The sequence below is a fragment of the Suncus etruscus genome, chromosome 4 (assembly GCF_024139225.1).
Source record: "Suncus etruscus isolate mSunEtr1 chromosome 4, mSunEtr1.pri.cur, whole genome shotgun sequence".
NCBI lineage: Eukaryota > Metazoa > Chordata > Mammalia > Eulipotyphla > Soricidae > Suncus > Suncus etruscus.
The window spans coordinates 7,470,731-7,476,730 of NC_064851.1; the positions used below are offsets into that span (position 1 = coordinate 7,470,731).

The following is a 6,000-nucleotide window of genomic DNA, read 5'->3' on the forward strand; positions in this document are numbered from 1 at the left end:
AAAAAAAAAAATTAAAAAAAAAAAAAAAAAAAGAAATACAAACCGAGGCACATTAGAGAGAGAGTACAGGGTTGGGTCAGAGCAATAGCACTTGCCTTGCATGTGGTCGACCCTAGTTCAATCTCTCAAATCCCATATGGTCCCCTGAGCACCAACATGAGTGATTCCTGAGTGCAGAGCCAGGAGTAAGCCTGAGCACTACCAGGTGTGACCAAAAACAAAACAAAAAGACAAGAAATAAGTATGGTGTAGATATGAAGAAAAGAGAACACTATACACTGTTAGAATGTAAATTAGTATAGTCCTATGGAAAACAGTATGGCAGTTTCTCAAAACACTAAAACTAGAACTATCATGTGACCAAGCACTTCTGACTATTCATTAGGATAAAACTGAAATTGAAGCTTAAGAAGAAAATTAAAACCAATGGGTAAGGCATTTGCCTTGCATGTGGCTGATTCCTTCTGGTCCCTGACATCCTGCCCTCCATGCTTGATGCAGCAAGTTTGATCCTAGTGCTACCACATGTGCCCAACACTGACTGTCCCAGTAACCTAATCTTTTCACACTGCAACTAAATGTGTATGAGCACTACAAAATAGTGCTGCCTCACATAAGCAGATACATGAACACCACAACTCCCAACAAGTTCCATGGCCAAGTGTGCGAGCATCACAATCAGCCATGTGAGACTCCCCCCCAATTCAGATCAAAAGCTACTCCAAGGTCATTGGTTAGGGATTACTCCTGATGGATCACTCCATAAAGTGCAAAAGATTGAACCCGAGCCTCCTGTATGCAAAACATGCACTTAACTCATTGAGATTATCTCTCCAGACCTTATACCTCAACTTGGGGTGAGAACCTACTAATGGCCCTTTGCCCAGTGATCACTACTAGAGGTGTTTAGGAGGCCATATACAGTGCTGGGGATCAAAACAGAAACCACCATATACAAGAAAAGTACCTCAACTCCTGTACTCTCTCTAACCCCTATCCTCAAATTTTCTTTCTCTGTGTGTGGTTTTTGGGCCACACCAGGCGGCCCTCAGGAGTTACTCCTGGCTCTGCCAGAATTCACTCCTGACAGGCTCGAGGGAAAATATGGAATGCTAGAAATCGAACCCGGGTCCCTTCAGGGTTGGCAGTGTGCAAGGCAAACGCCCTACACTATGCTATCTCTTTGGCTCCATATCCCTCAATTTTTGCAGTTGTTTTGGGAGGCCACATTCAGCAGTGCTCAGTGCTTATTCCTGGTTCTGTATTCAGGATTCACTCCTAGTGATGCTCAGAAAGACCATATGAGATATTGGGGAATCAAACTTGAGTGAAGTCGGGTACAAAGCAAGAGCCTCATGTATCACACTATTACTCCAGTCCCTATGCCTCAAGTTTAAAAAAAGAAAGCAAGTTAGTTCATGTAGAAAAAAAGAACTAGAAAAGAGTAATGTTACAGATTTTAGGATCAGGGAAGAGGGAGAAGTCAACTATGTAAAACATGGCAGAAAGTTGAAATAGCCCCAGACATACAATCAATTTAGGTATCTTTGATAAAGGGGCAAGAAATGCAAAATAGAGCAAGGAAAGCCTCTTCAACAAGCAGTGTTGTGACAACTGGTCAGTCAAAAGCAAAAGAACAAACTAGACCTCCATCTAACACCATGCACAAAGGTCAAATCCAAATGGACTAAAGACCTTGATGTCAACATGGAACCATACAGTATATAGAAGAACACATAGGTAAATCACCCCAATGACATATCTTCAAGAAGGAAGTATCTTTTTCTAAACAAGTAGAAGCAGAGATAAACAATGGAACTACATTAAACTGAGAAGCTTCTGCACCTCAAAGGAAACAGTGACTAGAATACAAAGGCCACCCACAAAATGAGAAAAACTATTCACCCAATACCCATCAGATAAGGGGCTAACATCTAAGATATACAAGGTACCGACAGACTTAACAACAACAACAACAAAAAACTAACCTCATCAAAAAATGGGGAGAAGAAATAAATAGACACTTTCACAAAGAAGAAATACAGATGACCAAAGGAACATGAAAAATGCTCCAATCACTAATTATCAGGGAGATGCAAATTAAAACAACAATGAGGTACCATCTCATGCCACAGGGACTGGCACACATCACAAAAAACAAGAGAGTTTGTCTTGCACGCGGCTAACCTAGGACGGACCACGGTTCAATTCCCCCAGCATCCCATATGGTCCCCAAGCCAGGAGCAATTTCCTTTTATTATTTTTTTTCCAGGAGTGATTTCTGAGTGCATAGCCAAGAATAACCCATGAGCATCACGGGGTGTGGCCCAAAAACAAAAGCAAAGAACAAGAACAATCAGTGCTGGCTGGGATATGGGGAGAAAGGACTTCATTGTTGAAGGGAATACCATTGAGTCCAGCCTTTATGAAAAGCAATATGGAAATTCCTCAAAAAACTGGAAGTTGAGTTCCCATATGATCCAGCTGTACCACTCCTAGAGATACACCCTAGAAACACAAAAACACAATACAAAAATGCCCTCTGCACACCTATGTGTATTGCAGCTCTATTTACAATAGTCAGAATCTGGAAACAACCCAGATGCCGGACAACAGATGAGTGACTAAAGAAATTGTGGTACGTATGTATACATAATGGAATACTATGTAGCCATCAGGAAAAATTAAGTCATGAAATTTTCCTATACACGAATGGACATGGAAACTTTTATACTGAGTGAAATGAGTCAACATGAGAGAGATAAACACAGAATAGTATCACTTATCTGTGGGATATAAGAAGAGGGGCTGGAGCGGTAGAGCAAAGGTAAGGCATCTGCCTTGAACGCGCTAGCCTAGGACAGACAGGGTTCAATACCCCAGCATTTTATATGGTCCCCCAAGCCAAGAACGATTTCTGAGCACATAGCCAGGAGTAACCCAAGCGTCACCAGGTATGCCCCCCACCCAAAAAAAAAGGAAGAAAAAAGACAATATTTTAATAATACCCAGAGACAACATAGATGAGGGCTGGAAGGACCTGCCTATGATACAAAGCTTATCACAAATATTGGTGAGTGCAGTTAGAGAAATAACTACCCTAACTACTATCATGACAATGGTAATGAGTGAGAGAAATAGAATGTCTGCCTCAAAGATAGGTTGGGGGGGGGGAGGAAATGGGGGTATTGGTAGTAGGAAAGTTGCATTGGTGAATGATGGTGTACTTTTTATGACTGAAACCCAACTAAAACATGTTTTTAACAATGGTGCTTAATAAAAATAAACAAAATAAAAAGTTCAAGCAGGATTTGCCTATTTGATTTGCAACTAAAAGAACATTAATGCTAGTTCAAAAGACCAGAGCCTAAGCTTTGTATGTAGAAGGCCTTGTTTGATCAAAATAAAAGGAATAACAAAAGACCCACAAAGGTAAGGAAAGAAACAAGAAGATAGATAGAAAAAAAAAACACAGAAATTGTAAACTGTTTCAGAAAACTTGTCTACAAAGGAAGGATTATAGTGTTGTTATTCAACTGAGTTATATGCCAACAAGTTGGGAGAGAATGGCTGAAGATACCCAACACTCTGTCCAACAGCCACAGTTGCCTTCTCCTCCACCACCAATTTTCCCCACTTCTATCCCAAGATATTAGGGAGTTTTTCGCTGTCTGTCAGCCTTCACTAGGAATGTCAGGTCCTACTGGTGCTCAAAGCAGAGTCACCCCCTACAGACTCTATCCTTCATGGACTTAGGAGCCTTACTCCCTCAGTTACCTTACTCTTTTTCTGTCTTTAATGCTTCCCTCCACAGCAGTATTGCCCAAAATGTGCAATATCACCCTCTCCTGGGAGTAGTAGATGGCATCAGCAGAGGTGAGGTGTAAATGTTATCAGGAGGGGGGGTGGTAACAGTTTTCCATTTGTTCCCTTAATAGATAGGTTTCCAGGAACGGAGAGATAATACAGAAGGTATGGCGCGCTGCCTTGCACAAGACAGAACCCAGATTCGATTGCCAGCACCCTATATGGGTCTCCCAGGCCTATGAGGGGACCAGGAGTAAGGCCTGAGCATTGCCATGTGTGACCCCAAAACAAAAAAGGTTCTTTTTCCAGAGGCAATAAGTAATTCTTTGTTAAAGGAGAGTGGGATAGGGGTTTAAAGGCCAAACAAGTTTGGAAATCAATTTTCTAGGCTCTTTCCTCTTGGAATATAAATAAGATAAAATTGTTACCATGGGGGGGTTGCCGTGGAAACATAAGTTAGAAATGGAAAAGCATGCTCACATGCACACACAGGCTGTTTAATTGTCCTCTATGGGGGAGGGGACAAGAGCAGCTTAAGTTTGTCACATTTCCTATCATGGGAGAAAAAAAAAAAGAGAAGCCAACCATCTACTCATGCAACAACTATTTATTGGGTATCCACTAGTTCACTATGTACCATGAGTCAGGTATAAGCCAGTGGACAAAATAAGATTTCTGGCCTCATAAGATATACTATAAGGGCTAAAGAGATAGTGGAGCCAGTAGGGCCCTCGCCATGAACATGGCTGACCTAGTTTTGATCTCTGGCATCCTATATGGTCCTCATAACCCGCAGGAGTGATTTCTAGGTGCAGAGCCAGGCATAACCCCTGAGCATTACCATGTGTCAGCAAAAAGAAGGGGAGGGATAGTAGGGAGCGGGGTGCAGAGAGAGGGAGAGAGAGACAAAGACAGAGAGACAGAGAGAGAGAGACAGAGACAGAGACAGAGACAGAGGTTTCTGATTCAAGGATTCAAGTCAGGCAACACAATAGTTCTAAATCCACTCACCATTCTTCCTCTCACTAAGTGGAGGCAAATTGGGGTTCCGGCCAGGGTGGAGGCCTAGGGTCAGCTCGGGCTGCAAGGACAGCTCCTGCAGTTCATTGGCAACAGCTTCGCTCTGGGGACTGGGGGCCGCAGATAGGGACACAAGAACGGGTTCGTCATCATTTTCACCAGCCCCTCCTCCGTCCAGTCCATTCACAGCAATGACGGAAGGGGGCAGGCACACTACACTGGAGAAATCCACTTTGGCTTTCGTGATGGCAACCTGGAAATCAAAGGAGAAACAAAAAGTTTAGATATCACTGCGAAGACTGCTGTGTGAGGTTTATACAAAATGCTAATATTATAAATTATATTATAAGCAGGCTACCATTATTCTTCATTACATTAAAGATTTTCATAAATTTAGCATCAAATTAATGTTTACTATATCCACAGAAAGTAAGAGAGTCTGATAATATCTTCAACTACATTCCTGAAGATAATTGGTTTATAGGTGCCTGACTTCTGCCATAGCTCACCACCAGGCCTACCTCAACATCTTACACCCCACCCCTCTGCTAGCTCATTCAATCTTCCAGGTGAGGTCAATCACCTGGCTGACATCCCTGGGCCTTTTTGGAAGCAGAAGTGGATTACTCTCCTTTCTGGCTAATCCCGGCAGTCTCCACACCTGACCTCCATCATCTCAGCCAGCCCACTTTCAGCACCACACAATTTCCTGAGCACTGCCAAGAGAGACCCCTTCAGCTCCAAGTCAGACTAGCCCCATGAAGTTGCATGGGGACCCAAAAACAAAAACAAAAAAAACTTTTCTTAAAAAAAGGTAAGAAGACAGCATCAAAATTTCAGTCCTAAATATCTAGGAAAAATTATTTTCATACAGCAATAGGTTTTCAATAAACAGCTGCTAATATACAATGGACTATACAAAAAGGAAGTTCTGCCACCTATGAAAATATGGATTTGAGGGCATTTGAGGGCATTATGCTAAATGAAAGAAGTCAGAGAGAAAAATGTCATATGATCTCACTTATATGTGGTTTCTAAAAAAACAAAGTAAGAATCCAATTCATAAAAGAGATCATTCCTGGGGCCAGAGAGATAGCATAGAGGTGAGGCAGTTTGCCTTTCATGCAGAAGGGCGGTGGTTCGAATCCCGACATCCCATATGGTCGCCCGAGC

At 42.2% G+C, this 6,000-nt stretch overlaps 1 protein-coding gene across 1 annotated transcript in view; it reads right to left on the reverse strand.

Moving 5' to 3' along the window:
• MRTFA (myocardin related transcription factor A) overlaps window positions 1–4,867 on the reverse strand; it is a 122,265-nt gene extending 117,398 nt beyond the window's left edge. Inside the window, exon 1 of the mRNA XM_049771554.1 lies at window positions 4,819–4,867. The gene's annotated coding sequence lies outside the window, so the exon portion shown is untranslated. The remainder of the gene's footprint in view (window positions 1–4,818) is intronic.
• Window positions 4,868–6,000: the final 1,133 nt, after the last annotated feature.